Source organism: Curcuma longa, chromosome 2 (assembly GCF_044706935.1).
Source record: "Curcuma longa cultivar G26 ecotype Majalengka, Jawa Barat chromosome 2, ITB_CL_G26_1.1, whole genome shotgun sequence".
Lineage (NCBI taxonomy): Eukaryota > Viridiplantae > Streptophyta > Magnoliopsida > Zingiberales > Zingiberaceae > Curcuma > Curcuma longa.
This window is the reverse complement of record NC_133862.1, coordinates 10,367,420-10,385,337: the sequence shown is the minus strand read 5'-3', so window position 1 is coordinate 10,385,337 and position 17,918 is coordinate 10,367,420. Positions and strand designations below refer to the sequence as shown.

General features: G+C 35.0%; 1 pseudogene; it reads left to right on the top strand.

The window, feature by feature from the left end:
• Window positions 1–1,141: 1,141 nt before the first annotated feature.
• LOC141820357 (histone acetyltransferase HAC1-like) lies at window positions 1,142–17,391 on the top strand (annotated as a pseudogene).
• The last annotated feature ends 527 nt before the right edge of the window (window positions 17,392–17,918 follow it).

Genomic DNA, 17,918 nt, shown 5'->3' with positions numbered 1-17,918 from the left:
AAACAAACTTTATTAGCTTTTAAAAAAACAACCTTAAAAGCTTGATAAATAAATAATTATGAGAATCATCAAATTCAACTTTTTCATTTGCTTCATGATAGGTCAAAGGTGCCATTGAGGCATAATTGAGTTGATTATTATAGAACAGATTTATTATAATGGGCAAAAAATCGAATCTTAGCGAAATTGAGACAATATCTTTTTCCGTAGTTGTCAATCACAGTTTTTCGATTTATTTCCTTATAAATGATCATGAGATCGATCGTGTGGAGATGCTGAGATGGCGGATTTTACTTTTTGCTATAATGATGGGTCGGATGCACAATGGTTGTACTTGACATTGAGGATTCGATTCTTCAGTAGTGTATTTATCAGACATTTACGGTGTTTGAAAACTTAGTGTGTTGGGTCGTTGATCTACGAGCCGATTCATTTTTTGAATTTATTTGGTGAGTAAAATGTAGGATCGGAGTCGTCAAGATTAGTCGGATTATAAGATCTAGATAGTTAGTATAAAAATAATAATATAAAATTGAATTCACAATCACAGTGGTTGAGATACGCACAAAATTATATCCGATAATTTTTCATAACTAAGACTTGTCCTTAGATATCTAAAAAACTACACATGCATAACTCCTTTCTACTTAATTGTAATCCAAGTGATTTAAATTCATCATTTTTTTGAGCCAGTAATTTATGATTAAGTTTATTACAATTTTTGTCATGCTAATTTTATTTAGTTTATTTTAATATCGAATAAATATTATTTTTTAATCATATTTAAATTTTTGTATTTTTTTAAAAAAATTAATGCAATAAGATAAATTGAACTGAATTAATAAATTAAAATACGGATTTCAATCAAAATTAAAATGAATTCATTTGGTAGACATGCTAATAAAGTTAAATGAATTTAAATGCGGATCAATTAAGATTTACTTTAATAAATTTAAAAAATCGAACCGAATTTTATATTCGTAGATTCGATTTAGTCATATGGAACGTTAATTTTTTTTTTAACGAATCGAGATTATATAATATCCGTTATCTCTCTTCCCACGCGTACTCACACGAACCCTACCCGCCGCCCTCGCCTTTCCTTTCCCGATCTCTTTTCCCTCTCTCACGGGTACGTCGCCGGCCTCCTTCCGCCGGCGGTCTCTCCCTCACTCTCGCTCTGCTCTGCTCTGCGTGTGCTCGGCGTGCGGTTGTCTCCGTCGTCGCCTGAGCACCCACCGCCGCCGGAGCCGAAAGAGGCCGCTTCGGGCCATCTCTTCCCTCCCTTTCCTCCCTATTTCTTTACTTCTCCCTCTCCCTGTGCCAGAGGTCCACCCCTGGCCGCCAGGAGCCAAGAGGGACCGAGCCCGGCCCTCCCTTCCCTCTCCCCTTATCCTTTCCCCCCTGTGTCCTGCCCCGAAATCCCACCATCCGGTGCTGCTTAGAGACGGGGCACAGCGAGGGGCTAGGGCAAGCCGTCGGCCTCTCCTTCTTGTTCTCTCTCTTAGCCACAGTCGGGCCCGTGTTTCTTGTATGAAGCCACCGCTGCTGTTGCTTTGCATCCAAGAAATCATCGCGACGAACGGATCTTGCCTTGCGCATCGGTCAAATTAGAGGTCGGAATTCAGTAATATTTTTATGGACACTATGTAAGATTGTTTAGTTTTGATTAATAGTTTCAAGCATTGAAACACCTATCCATTTCTGCTCAATTGAAGAAAAATTGGAAAATAAATACATGGTCTTATTATATTCTTGTTGTAGGTTTGTTCTAGTACTTAGGAGTGTATTTTGGATTAGGAAGGGAATAAAAGGTTGTTTGTTAGTAGTGTGAAATAAGTTTTATAACTAAGGTTGTGTAGAGATAGCTACATCAAGATTGGATCTATCAACTCTGAAGTCTAATTAATTTTTAAATTTTGTGTTACTATTGTAATAGAAATTTATCTTAACTTTTTCTAAAATATATTTATATTTATATTTCTAAATATCATTTGATGGGAGCACATTAACTTTTAGATCCTCAATCCTACTTGCTACTTGTATATTTGACATGGATAAATCTAAAATCGAACTCATTTACATATTCTTTGTGCATACATATAAATATATGTAAAAATAGATTCTACATATGCTGCTATAACTTATTTGTAAAACATTAAAATAGTGAAATGAGTTTTATTAGAAAGTAAACCATTGGAGGGTTAAATAACTCATATTCTTTTCATGCTATATATATGTGGGTGATTTTATATAGGGATTAACATGGGAAGAGTTTGATTTCACCAGGTAAAAATTGATACTGTGTTAATTCTTAGCTAAAATCTATCTTTTGACTGGATTACCTTTCATGCTACTTGTTAACTTTTGTACACCTTTAACTAAAGATCATATGCTAATATACAATTGAGTTAACGTAATCATTATAACAAAGGTAAATTAGGTTAGTTCCTTGGACTAACCGATAAAATGTAAATCCAAAATAAAATTCTTGTGATATAAAGATTTTAAGTAAAACAACAATGATTATAAATGGAGGAGAATGTAAATACTATAGAGTGAAAACATTGAGCATAACCTTTTATCAGAGTACCTGATTGTCCACATGATGAAGTTGTGGTTTTTTTTTTTTTTTTTTTTTTTTTTTGCAGAAGAAAAAGAGGTAGCATGCTGTCAACTGCACATCACTATTTATTTACACGATGACGCTAGATCATTGTATATAACTAGTGAGTGCTTTAGCCCATATGTTAGATGACGTTATTTTACATTGAGAATTTGATTTTAGTGATTAAGTTAGTAGATTTTTTGGTGATGATTAAAAGATTACAATTAAAAATATATTAAATTGTGATAAATAAGTGGAAACAAAAATAAAATTTTGACTAAAGACCAACTTTAAATTTATGCACATCTTTTTTGATTTATCTATCTTGCAATTTGTGCTCGCTATTGAGTTTGCCTCAGTCTCCAGATTTATAGACAAATGTTAATTTTAAAGTCATAGTTGGTTTCGGTCAGTGTACAAAGAAATGTTGATCTTAAGTCATTGTTGGTTTCTGCCATTATACAAAGTTGCTTAGAGATGCTCGATGTACCAATAGCGGATTTAACTTTATTTGTTGCATTTTTTGTTCTATTTGTATAACATTTTGGTACTATATTCTGTTGGAAAAGATATGAGTATATATGTTTTGTGAACATCTCTTACTTATCTTGCTTTATTGATTGCAGGTACACTTCTTAGTTACTTATTATTATACTGTCACTAAATGGGTACATCTCGGTAAATGGTATTACATCCTGGATCATGATAATATTGGCCTGAGCAAGATATATGCCTAACAAGCATCATCATGTAGTTGCCCATGCATCTCTTTTAGTTCCGGTGAAACCTTGCACCTTTGTCTGAAGGGAACTCTGAGTAGTCACCATTTTTGTTTCCAAATGTCGGCAGAGCAATGTTGATCAGTCTTCCTTGAACATAAGGGTAAAATGGACGCATTGCATGTCTCAGATGCCTTTCTACAGCAATAGTAATAAGTTTGATAAATGATACCATACCTCTTTCTGGGGCTGGTATTGATATCTTTTATGAGTTTATTGCTTCAGTTAATATATATCCAGAATCTTAATTTTCTTGACCAACCTTGCTTGATTTGTCAGGTGATACCTGCTTGAAGTTCAAATGGAAGCTATCCAATTTTAAAAATTCCAGCATGCACATGTCAGATGCAACCAAAGATTCTGGTGTCACAAATGCGTCATTTATAGGATCTAACCAAAGATTGCCTCACAAGCTCGGTCAACGACAACTGTCAGATGCATCAAAAAGCACTCCACAGTCTTTATATTTACCTGACGCAGAAGAAGATTCTGTATGTCAGAGTCTGGAGTCTCAGCCAATGTTGCTAAGGTCTCATCAAGCATATGATCCAATTGGGCAGCCTCAATTCTTCCATAAGGGTCGATATCTAAAACGACGGCACATATTAGTACACAAGTGTGATTTTGAGCCCTTGCATTCGCAAAGCACTACCAAAGTTTCACATTCGATTAATTGCAATAATTTGTCAGAGCAAATGCCAGGTGGGCCTTTGGTAGTTCATGATATGATTAAGCAGGAGCTACCTCTGGGAATGAAAGAATACATTTCATCAAATAGTTCTGTTCTTAAAGATGTTTTATTTGGTGATCATTCCATGTTTCCCAGAAGACCAGCACAATATCAAGCAATTCAGAATCTTCTATTCCTGTATGAACATGCTAGGAACTGCCAGAAGCAAGAAAATGATTGCAATTTCTTCCAATGCAGGAATTTGAAAAGTGCTCTTGCTCACATTTTACATTGTAAAGATGCTAATTGTGCCAAGGGTTGCTATAAGTACAAGAGCCTATTTGATCATTATGCAGAGTGCTCTAATAGTCTTTGTAGTGTTTGTGGTCCTGTGAGAGCAAGAATGGAAGAAATTTCTCAAAGGAATATTAGCAATGGTTTCACAGATTTTAAGACTTCTCTAGCTACTGTTGAAAGCATGGATCAAGAGGAATCTGCATGCAAACGTGCCAAAACTACAAGTCATTTTGGTCAAAATGAAACTTTTGGGGTCAGTGTAGAATCAATAAAACCAAACCATCATTTTGGAGGAGAGCTGCAAGCAGGTCAACTGGTGAGACTGCCTTTAGATACAAATGCTGGGAATCAGAAACTAATAGAAACTTGCACACTTGGAGATGCAAATATTAGTAGTGCAAAATTAGTGGAAAGACAAAATATGGATTCCACCCTTGGACATTCTGGAGAAAGATATGATGTCACTGAGGACCCACAAATTGTGATCAAAGAAAATCTTAGCATGGAACCTGATGAGTTAGAAAATTTAGCTATATGCTCTGAGCCAACAAATGAAATTCAGCTTGGGTTTCCTATGGTTGAAATCAGTGATGTAGGTAATGCCGAATCATCTGCATCTGCTAATGTGGTTGAGACAAGGATTGGAGTCCCACTTAGCGTGGAGCCAGATGAGTTAGCAAATGTAGCTATATGCTCAACAAACAAATGTAGTTCAACTTGGGTTTCCTATGGATGAAATCAGTGATGCTGGTAATGCGGAACTATCTTCTTCTGCTAATATGGATGAGGCAAAGACAGGATCACCACAACCAGTGACTTCTAATCTTGATACATCCACTTTGGAAATGCTTAGGGTTCACATAAGCAGTCTTGAGCAACATGTAGACCAGGTTAGTCTTCAATTTAGTGGAAATTGGGTCTTCAATATTTTTAGCTATTGTGCATGGAAGTTGCCAAGCCATATATAGGTTTCAATTTTAACTATCCTTATACATTTATGGATTATTTCCAATATTATAGTTCCAGTAGCTCATTGTCCCAGATTCCAATAAATTTCAAAATTCATATAAATACTTTTTTTTATCACTTTTTCCTATTTGTTGATGAATGTACACAAAACTCACTTGTCCTTGTATAAAAAAAACCATGAATCAGGTTTAAGCATTGGTGTTGTTCAACTGAATAAATTGTTATAAAATAGTAAACTAGAAGTTAAATGCTGGATGTTTAAAGTCTGTTAAATCCATTTTGGTTGCAGCTCTGTCTTCTATTTAAATGTTGTGTATGGAGAGTATATTCTGTATTAACAAATGTGTTTTTTTGGTAATTTGGTTAATCACATGAGCAATATTGAAGCATTGTGAATACTTGGTTATTGCTTGCTTCATTATTTGATAAATTCATTTTGCTCAATGTTGTTCTAGTGTGAGTTTGGTCTCAGTAACTAATTTTTCCTTGACCATTGGGGGTATGAGAGATTTCATTTTATCATCCATAATTTTTTATTTTTCTCAAAATCCTTTCTAATGCTTTGAATTTGTGAAATTGATTTCGTTTTAACTCTAATTATTTTACATTTTCATCATTAAGTATTGTGCTTTCATTAAACAGAATAAGGACATCATAAATATGTAATAGCACTACATTATCATTTTATGTAGTAAAGTTATGGTGTTGGTCTTATGAGTAAAGGGATAATAGTTTGTATCTTAGCATTTTAAATAAATTTCAAATAGTTTGTGAATAAAAGTATTTATGAATTTGTCAAAATTTCATTTTTTTTAAATTTATGGTCAATAAGTGTAAAAAATATAATATATATGCATATGTATATTTGTATTTACTTCTTTTAATATCTTACAAATTTTAGAATATTTAATTATTTTATTATATGTTATTTATAAATGATTGATTTACTATATTGCAAATGAGCTAAGTTTAATATCATCAAAGCATATAATTAAAACTACAAAACATAAAATTTAAAATGAAAGTTTGATTATTATGAAAATGCTGAGTTTGACGGATATGTAATATTCGAATTCTAACCAAAATCATATAATTCTGATTAGTATTTGCATTAGTAGAAATTATATAAAATCTTAAAGTAATTAGATACTTTGCGTCTTCCTCTTCCATTGAAACTTCTGCTCGTGTGTCATCCGCTACATCTGTTGGTAGTGGCATCATAAACATTAATGCATAATACTTAAAAAATTATTTTATAAAGTTCAAGATATTTAAACTACCATATGTTAAAAAGTTATTAAAACATTTAAAATTAATTTACATGAATAGGTATATTTATCTATTATATATCAAACATTCCATTTTATTTTTAGATATTATTCTTAGTCTAATTTTGGATATTGTAGCATATCTAATATTGTCAACTTTGTTCACAATTTATTCTAAATCTAATTAAATTTGTTTTTTTCTTTTAAGATATAATTATTTTTAACAAAAATTGACGTTGACTAGTTTATTGACTTTTTTTTTTTGAATTCTTTGTAATTCATTAAACTAGCATTAAAAGAAACCAGACTAGGAGGGCCGAACCAAATCCCAAATGGGTTGGTGCGGGATGCATGAATGAATGATGAATAAGAAAAAAAAAGATGGATTTCTCGTGATCCAAAAGGTTTTCTTAGAACCCTAATGCCTTCTTGCCTCTGAGTTCGGAAGCTTTGGATGCAAAATTGATGCTGAGTTTTCTTGCTTCCTCTATTAAGGTAATTGAGGCATTTAGGCATTTGTTTTTATGCTTTATGCTTCGTTTTGTTCAAGATTGTAGCTTTCATCGTGTCTTTCCTATGCATTGTGTTGTCATCATTGGTTATTATTTTAATGAAATAGTTTACTTTCTGGACCCTTTCTTTTTACCCTTTTTTCAGTGGTTAAGGTATTTAAGGAATTGATATTATTTTGTTTTCAGTTTGAACGAGGATTGTTGTGGCAAAGGATGTACTTTTATTATATTTTATCTTGCTTCAAGGACCAGTCCATCTGACTATTGGTTTAAGCAAAGAACTACATTTTGGAAAACTACATGAGCACGAGGAATAATGAAACCAACAACCCAACAATATCCTAATCAAATTGAATGTTAACTATGTATACTATTGAGTCAGTATACCATCTCTCCATCTTCTTTTAAAACAATCTTATGCTCAAGGTTGAGTAGTAATTCATTCTGGAATGTGTTCTGTCGCTTTCATGATTTATTCTCATTGATATTTGTCATGGCTTGTTGCATCCTCTCGTTGTTTGCTACACTGAACTCTTTAATCTCTTGGCAATTTACAGTGCGCAGAACTTCTTTACATGATTTGCAGAATATATTCATCTCTATTGTATTGTATTTTGTCTTGAAACCGAAGAATTAAGTACAATGTGACATAATATTTTTTCTGTTTTATTGCATTATCAACAACACATTTGCTATAAATGATCTTGTTCTATGTACCTGAATAAATGGCTACTAGACTGGAATCTTAGAAGAATTCTTTTATATGATTTCATACAGCATAGAAGGAACATGCTTTTCTCTTCCCTGATGACTGTTTCACATGTGGGGAGGCCAGAAAAACCACAAGAGATGAAATCAAGCTCTCCAACTTCAAGCACCAATGAAGAGAAAGTATTATGTGACATGTCACCGGGTATCTCATTCAGTTATAATGCATTTAAGAGCCCCGTGATTGGTGATCTATGTTCTGCTTCCCAAAGTGTGTAGAGTTATCAGTATCAGCAATTTTTTCATATTTTTAGCATTTAGTTACTTTAATATTGGCCTGTGCAGGATATATACCTAATGAGCACCATCGTGTAGTTGCCCATGCATCTCTTAGTTCTGGTGGAAACCTTGCACCTTTGTCTGAAGAAACTCTGAGTAGACACCATTTTGGTTGCCAGATGTTGTCAGCAGAACAATATACTGATTGTCAAAATGATCAGTTTTCACATGAAAATAGGAATAAAGGGATGCCTTGCATGTCTCAAATGCCTTTCTACAGCAATGGTAATAAGTTTCATAATGATATCATACCTCTTTCTCGGGCCGATATCGATAATCGATATATTTTATGAGTTTATATTGCTTTTCAGTTAATATATATCCAGAATCTTAATTTTTCTGACCTACCTTGCTGAATCGATTTGGCAGGTTTGAATTTCAAATGGAAGCTATCCAATTTTAAAAATTCCAGCATGCATGCATCAGATGCAACCAAAGATTCTAGTATCTCAAATGGGTCATCTGTAGGATTTAACCAAAAATTGTCTCACAAGCTCAGTCAGCAACAACTGTCAGATGCATCAAAAAACACTCCACAGTCTTTATATTTACATGCACAGCTGCATGACTTAGAAGAAGAGTCTGTATGTCGGAGTCAGGAGTCTCATCCAATGTCACTAAGCCCTCATCAATCATATGATCCAATTGGTCAGCCTGATTTTGAACCATTGCATTCGCAAAGCATTGTCAAAATTTCACATTCGATTAATTATAATAATTTGTCAGAGCAAATGCCAGGTGGACCTTTGGTAGTCCATGATATGCAGGATCTAGCTCTGGAATTGAAAGAATGCATTTCATCAAACAGTTCTAATCTTACAGATGTTTTATTCGGCGATCATTCCATGTTCCCAAGAAGACCAGCACAATATCAAGCAATCCAGAATCTTCTATTCCTGTATGAACATGCTAGGAACTGCCAGAATCAAGAAAACGATTGCAACTTCTTCCAGTGCAGCAATTTGAAAAGTGCTCTTGCTCACATTTTATATTGTAAAGATGCTAATTGTGCCAAGCGTTGCAATAAGTACAAGAGCCTATTTGATCATTATGCAGAGTGCTCTAATAGGTTTTGTAGTATTTGTGGTCCTGCGAGAGCAAGAATGAAAGAAGTTTCTCAAAGGAATATTAGCAATGGCTTCACAGAATCTAAGACTTCTCTAGGTACTGTTGCAAGCATGGATAAAGAGGAATCTGTCTTTCAACGTGCCAAATCTACAAATCATTTTGGTCAAAATGAAACTTTTGAGGCCAGAGTTGCATCAACAAAACCAAACCATCATTTTGGTGGAGAGCTGCAAGCAGGCCAACTGGTGAGACTGCCTTTAGATACAAATACTGGGAATCAGAAACTAACAGAAACTTGCACACTTGGAGATGCAAATACTAGTAGTGCAAAACTAGTGGAAAGTCAAAATATGGATTCCATCCTTGGAAATTCTGGAGAAACATATGATGCTACTGAGGACACACAAATTGAGATCAAAGAAGATCTTAGCGTGGAACCTGATGAGTTAGCAAATGTAGCTATGTGCTCTGAGTCAGCAAATGAAGTTCAGCTTGGGTGTCCTATGGTTCAAATCAGTGATGTTGGTAATATCAAATTTTCTGCAGCTGCTAATATGATTGAAACAAAAATTGGAGCCCCACTTAGTGTGGAGGCTGATGTGTTATCAAATGTAGCTATATGCTCTCAACAAACCAATGCAGATCAACTTGGGTTTCCTATGGATGAAATCAGTGATGCTGGTAATGTGAAACTATCTTCTTCTGCTAATGTGGCTGAGACAAAGACAGAAGCCCCCCAAATAGTGACTTCTCTTCTCGATACATTCACTGTAGAAATGCTCAGAGTTCACATTAGCAGTCTTGAGCAACATGTAGACCAGGTCAGTCTTCAAGTTAGTGAAAATTGGGTCTTCAAATTACTTAGTTATTGTGTATGGAAGGTGGCAAGGCCATATGCAGTTTTAGATGTTGACTGTTCATATGATTTTATGCATGATTTTCAACATTTTAGTGCCAGTAACTCGACATCCCAAATTCAATAAATTTCAAATCCTAATGCTCAGGATTCCAACTACTGATGAAGCTTTTGCTTTCCTGGTCAATTTCCTTGAAATGTTTCTTATTTTAAATCTTTATTGATTTTTTTGTCTGTGAATTTTGTTTCCATCCTGCAGTATATAGTTGTTTCTACTATTGCATTAACATTATTTCACAAATATGTTTGTAACACCTTTTTTGAGACACCTGTTTGGTTGACTTCTTCATATGGTAGTCTTCCAATTCTTCATTTGGCCGAGTTCTTCATGAATATGTTCTTCATTTGACTAGGCAAGTGCTAGTACAAAATTCAGAAACACAGCCGTTGTGTTCAGCAATGCATATTATTCTAAATGGCCACTGCCTAGGCAAATTCCTCAAGCAACCACCTCACCTGGTTGCTAACTGTTAGGAAGCCTTTTAAAAAACAGCCTAGACGGACTTCTTAGACACCTGCATGGACTGCTTAAACAGCCCAGAAAGATGGCTTAGGCTGACCGGATGGCATGCCTAGGTGGCTCAAGAGGGTGTAATGTGTTTATTTAAAAGTGGTTGGTTAATCCTAATTCTCCTCTTAGCCATGTTTGTTGAGCCTTCTATCTCTTGCACTTTTGCCTCCCCTTATTACCTGGTGCCAATGGCTTTTACCAATTTTTGACCATCTTTTCTTCCTTCTCTTGCTTAAGTGTGTTCCCTAATCTTTCGTCTATTTTTTCTTATTCATTGCTCAATTTTTTCTCATTTAATTTAGGTGCATAGAATAATTTGACTCTAGATATTTTGATGCTTTCTGTCAGCTTGTGATCAGAGTGTTTTCTTAAGGTTCCAACCATGAATGTACATGTATCTACTTTTTAGCTGAAATACAAATCTTACTTGTCCTTGTGCAAAAAAAATGCATCAGGTTCAAGCATTGATGCTGTTCAACTGAATATATTATTAAAAATTAATAAACTAGAAGTAATTGCAGTGGAAGAACATCAAATAGCCTATTCAATGCTTGACGTTTGAAGACTGTTAAACCCAATTAGCTGCACCTCTGTTTTCTAGTTAAATGTGGTGTATGGAAGTTTATTGATTCTGTATATATCAAATGTGATTTTTTAAGATAATTTGATTAATGACATGAGTGTTATTGAAGCATTGTGAATATTTGGTTATTGGTTGCTTCTTCTTTGATAAATTCCATTCTTATATAGCCCAGGTGTCCAGGTATTTCTACTGATAAATTCCATTCTTGTACAATGTTGTTGTAGTATGGGTTTGGTCTCAATAATTAAAATTTCCTTGATCATCTGGAACTGGAAAACTTGTGTCTTTTATTGGCAAACGTGCCTCTTGTCTCGTTGCACATGATTTTGTTTTTTCTGTTGCCAATTAATTTTTGCTTGGCTGGTCATCTTATTCTGCAATTTGGCCATGTTATTTAGGATAAAGCAAAGAAAGACAAATCCCAGGATATGGAACACCTGGTAGATCAGAACTTGTGCAGTTTGTGCAGGATGGAGAAACTTACTTTTGAGGCTCCACCTCGTTATTGTTCATCGTGTTACAAGTTAATCAACCCTAGGGGAGTCTATTATACCATGAGAAGTTTGAAGTACACAGATTATGAGTGTGGTGCAAAGATCTCTTTCTGTAGCAAGTGCTATGGTTCCTCTGGTGAGAGTATCAAGGTTGCTCGTCAAGAAATACGAAAGGTGAATTTGGAAAGGAGGTTGAACTATGCTGAGAGTGATGCTGAAAATGAATGGGTAGGAGTATCTGAACATCCAAAATTTATATTTTTCTTCTTTTCTAATTAAACTGTAGCTTTACTGACAAATGTTTTCCAGTGGGTCCAATGCGATAAGTGCAAAGCATGGCAGCATCAAATATGTGCTCTTTTTAGTGGAAAAAGGAAGGATGCATTGCAATCTGAATACACTTGCCCAAAGTGTTGCTTGCACGAACTGGAATGTGAGATGCATAAACCAATACCGCAAAATGCAGTTCTTCGGGCAACTGATTTGCCAAAAACTATGATGAGTGATCATATAGAAAATTGGTTATTTGAGCACCTTCAACAAGAGAGAGAAGAAAGGGCAAGGAAATTACAAATAACTGTTGATGAGGTATTTTATTTATATCCATAGTGAGACTTATATGTTATATGCCAAATAATATAACCTTATTTGCTTAACTATATTTTCCATTCTTCTTATCAGGTGCCTGGGGCCAATGATCTTGTCATTAGAGTGGTCTCATCGGTTGACAAGAAAGTGGAAGTAAATCCAGGTTTTCAAGAGGTTTTTAAGGAGGAAATGTATCCTGCATATTTTCCTTACAAATCAAAGGTGTGACTTTGAATGTACACTTTGTTTTCTTGCTTTTTTTTTCTGCATTAATGTACTAATATGGTATTTTTATGATGAATTTGTTTGCCTTTCAGGTTATTCTGTTATTTCAGACAATTGAAGGTGCAGATGTTTGCCTTTTTGGCATGTATGTTCAAGAATATGGCTCAGAGTGTTCTTTCCCAAATCAAAGGCGTGTTTGTATTTCATATATAGATTCTGTTAAATACTTCAGGCCTGAAATAAAGGCTGTTACAGGAGAGGCTTTGCGAACCTTTGTTTATCATGAGATCCTGGTAAGTAAATTTGTAACTATTAAGCTTACTTCACATTGCCCTTTTCTATTGCCACCAAAAAGTATTAACGGATGATGCTCCAACATTACATGTCCTGTTTATCTAGATAGGGTACCTTGACTACTGCAAGAAAAGAGGTTTTACCAGCTGCTATATATGGGCTTGCCCATCTCTAAGGCAAGACTATTATATTCTATACTGCCATCCTAAGACACAGAAGACACCAAAATCTGAGAAGCTTCGTGAATGGTAAGTACTATCCCATTCCATATGCCTCAAAGTTATGCTCTAGTATGTGTACCATGCCATTAACTTAATCTGATGATAACAGGTACCAAGTTATGATACGCAAGGCCATAAAGGAAAAAGTAATTCAGGAGCAAACCAATCTATATGATCATTTCTTTGTTCCCACTAGTGAAAGCAAAGTTAAGGTTACTGCAGCTCATTTGCCATACTTTGATAGTGATTTCTGGCCTGGAAAAGCAGATATTCTTCTGGAGGACAAGAACAAATCTCAGGCCAAAGGCACAAAGGCAGTGATTGAGAGAGCACTAAGGGCTGCCAAACGGGATGCATCAACAGGAAATCCAAAGGATATTCTACTTATGCACCAAGTGAGCCTCTTCTTCTCTGTCTGTTTTCCCCCACCCTTTTTACTTGTTTCATTCTTTGTTTGCTACATTTCCATATTCAAATTTTGCTATTAGACTTCTCTTTGGCCTCTCTTTCCCCACTTCATCAGGCTGTCTCCTATCTGTCTTAGATATAGATTGAGATGGCATGCATAATTGTGTAACACATGCTTTTCTGATGTTTATGTGAATTATCGTTGGCCTTTCCTGTGGAGATGCTTTGCAAATCTGGCTTGCTAGTCCTTGACGAGCTACTGGATTTTGCATGCTGATTCCTAATCTTATCAGACTCTTAACTCCGAATATTTTTTTATCTTTCATGGCATGAAACAATTGCATTTTCTCATCATATTTCTTGATTAATCAACAGCTTGGAGAAGTTATCCGCCCAATGAAGGAAGACTTTATCATGGTTCACTTGCAACACACATGCAAATATTGCTATCAACCTATTATGTCTGAAAAACAATGGGTCTGCAGTGTCTGCAAAAATTTTCAACTGTGTGTGCGGTAAGTAGTTTATCTCCTTTTGTGCCAGTTTTCCCCCTTCGGTGCATATGTGATTGTTTATTTGATAATTAAATTTCACTGTTTATGCTGGATGTACCTGCAAACTTGTGGCTATTCTCTTTCACTACATCTGTAGCATGATCATGTACCAATACACTTTTTAAACTTTAGGTTACTTTCAGTCACATGACTAACTAAAATTCCATTCAATGTTTAGTGAAGTTGAACCAATGAAAAATACTGATTATTCAGAAAAAATTATCATGCTAGTTTCACATTCTTATGGCTCCATCCCTTGACCCCACGATTTATTTGAATTTTCAATGTACACATGAATGAAGCAATGTGAAATTTGTTCAACATAGAATTTATTTTATTTACCCCACTGGATTGCTGTGCCATTTAGCTATTACCATCAAACACGTTCATGTTGCAAAATGCAGCCATTTTATTTCATGTCTACTGGACTTGCTACACTTACATCTTCTTGTAACATATTGGGCTCGTCTAAGTAGTCCTATTTATCTACTTTACTACTTCTGGATGTGTTTCTGCATTCAGTTACAGACTCAAAATGCTCTACATTGTCATATTTGTCATTCATGTGCTCTAGTATTTTGTCCAAGCTTAGCTACATTTTTTAGTCAGTCAAATAGCTGTCACCTTACAACTTAATGTTTAGCTCAAGTGCAAATCTGTGATGCCAATCTTTCTTTGTTTGGGTTTCTTAGGATTCATTGTTGCATGGAATCTTCTTTCTTGAGAATGCTAAATGCTATTTCTAACACTGAAATGCTTAAATAAAATAGGAAGAAAACACCTCGAACAAACAAGTAAAATGATATGGCACGTTTACAGAAAGAACCTTTTATAATTGATAGGTAGTTTACTTAGATGATTGTTGTTGTTTTCTAATTCTGTGCATTTTCCACTTGATTTTGTTCTGGTATAACAGGTGTTATGATAAGATGCAGGATCTTGATAAGAAGGATAGACACCCTATTACTGCTAAGGAAAAACATTCCTTCCAATTAGTGGAGATAGATGTTCTTGCAGATACTTGTGATGAAGATGGAACTATCGAGAGCAAATTGTTTGATATAAGGACTGGGTTTTTAAATTTTTGTCAAAATGAGCAATATCAGTTTGACACCCTCCGTAGAGCAAAGCATTCAACTATGATGATCCTTTATCATCTTCATAATCCAATGGAATGTGTGTTTACATCTTCTTGTGCCATGTGTCATGGTAGCATTGATGGTGGACAAAACTGGCACTGTATGAACTGTCAGGGTTACCGCCTTTGTGATTCTTGCTATTTGAAAGGGACTTCTCACCATCAGTTGGTTAGTCACACTATGTTGCCTGGGATCAATCTGCAGCCAAAGCCACAAAGAAGTGGAAGATCAAACGTTCAAGTAAGTCCAATTTTTTTATGCATTTAAACTTGAAGTCAGAAGATAGTGTTGCTTCTAAGCAACCTTCTTTGTTAAGAGTTGAACAAACTGTTTCAGTTCTTGCCTTCATCAGTGTGATCTTTATATGCACAAAAGCCCTCCAACACCTTTTCTTATATTTTGATCTCAACTTTTTTCAAGACCTTATCATGTTTAATTAGGCATTTCTGGTTCATCTTTTACTATCTTAGCAGCTGCTACATGCACCACTTGGTCTTCTACAATTTGGATTAGCTCCTCAAATGCAAGTTTTTTGTCTTTAGGTGCATGATATCCTTCAGTTCCAGTAATTCTGTTGCTAGAAAATTCAAATCCTTGTATATCTTGTCAGTTTCTTGTAACATCATGAACTCAGTCAATGTCTGTTGATCAGTAAATCTGTTCCTGATTGAAATATAACTGTTTATCAAGTATAATATCAGTTTTCATGTTTTGGGGTTTAATTTGTCTAGGTTGCTCAGTTTATCTTTCTTTTTCCTAGTATAATAATATATCAAAGATAGGAGAATTATAGTCCTGCGAGCATATCTTGATCCAGTTACTATTTATGAAAAAAAACGTTTTTTATTTGAATATTATTTTTAGATACAAATGTGCAAATTATTATGTTATTGACAGTTTTTGTTATGCATAAACAATTATCTATTCTGTCTTTTAGATGTATTCCTGGTATCCATTGTTGTAGTAGAACATAGTAGATGCTAATCAACTAGTTTTGATAATTGCTGATATGGCACTCTAAACTTTCCGGTGATATACTTGAACTGCTTTCGTGTACATTTAACGGTAACATCTGTCAAATATCAGATTGTCCTTGATGCATTGCTTCATGCTGCAAAGTGCTATGCTCCTCGATGCACATATCCATATTGTTTGAAAGTCAAAAAGCTCTTCCTCCATAGCAGGAGATGCAAGGTGCGTGCTTGTGGTGGTTGTATATCATGCAAGAAGATTTGGGTACTTCTTCAGCATCATGCTTGTATTTGCCAAGACTTAGATTGCCATGTGCCTCGATGCAGGTACATATTAGCTACTTTTTTTGTTTGCTGTTCTTCCTTAATCCCTGATGGTCATTGTTGGTTTGTTGATACTTAGGGATCTAAAGGTTTATAAAATGAAGGTGAGACATGGAACATAAGAAAGTATCAGACCACATGCTAGGGTTTCTGCATCTGCTAGTTGGAACTGACGTGCAGTTTCTGAGTTTTAGGAAGGGTATTCTTTTGAATTGTTCAGAAGATTTATTTATCAAAGTTAGGAGTTCTTGTGCAGGATGATGATGGTGGCACCACTACTGTCGTCTATGGATTGTCACTGCGGTCTGAGTAGCACTGCTTGACCTGCCACTGATAATTTTTTAGAATAGGCATCCTTAGAGGTTGCTAAGATGATTCAATTATCAAAGCTGATAAACCCGCAGCTGCTGTCGATCGACTTTGGTTTTTTTTAAATTGCAAATCTGAAGGTATATGCAGAAGATGAAGAGCATGGTGGTGTTTTTGAATCCACTATTGACCAGATGACCAGTTTGCAAGATTTTTGCTGGAAAATGACATTGTCAGAGAGACATTAAGTTAGATTTAATTATGGGAGTATGTAAACTAGCAATTTTAGTCTGATTCATGCCTGGATTGGAAGTGGAAAGGACCCTAACTCCCTAACGGCTTGTAAATATGGAGCCCTGGAGAACTGGCATACTGTGCCGCCGACGGTAACGCAGCATTCTCGCTGCGCGCCGAGGAAACATAGCCGATCAATTGGTCACCAGTTCCTAGGGCGAAAGCTAGAAACTAAGGAGCAAGAAGATGACTAAAGGGGGTCAGTGTCCAGGCTTCTTGGACAACATGTGCATTAGTTTGAATTATGTAATCGCATTTGATTCTTTTTATCTGATCAATAATTTTGTGACCAGGCAAAATTTTCATAAATCTATAGATTTCTTTAAACCTTGTTTCTGTGTTCGATGGTAAGTCTGTGTTGCTCCTCATTTTTTAAATTTTTTTTTCCTTTTTTGGAGTGATCAATAATTTGAGTCTTGAGCTTGCATTGTGTTGTATAGTTGTTTGATGCATTGCCACAGCAATCAAGTGCTTCTGAATTGTATAAACTTGTCGATGCATTGCGTTCGAAGTTGTTAAACTTACAAACTGTTTGTCATAAATTTTAATTTGTTATTTGCCTCTAAAGTTGCAGTAGTACTCATTAAAGAGAGTTAAAAGTATTTACTGTAGTGTAGATTTATTAAATCATGAAAAGTTTTTCTGCAATGGATTTATCATTATCATTATTTCTTTATTTTGCCATTAAATTAACTCTTAAAATACCATAATTGGGCTTCTTGCTGGGTCATTGGACCAGCCCACTGGCCTTTTTTATTTCTTTATTTTGCCATTAAATTAACTCTTAAAATACCATAATTGGGCTTCTTGCTGGGTCATTGGACCAGCCCACTGGCCTTTTTTATTTATTTATTTTGCCATTAAATTAA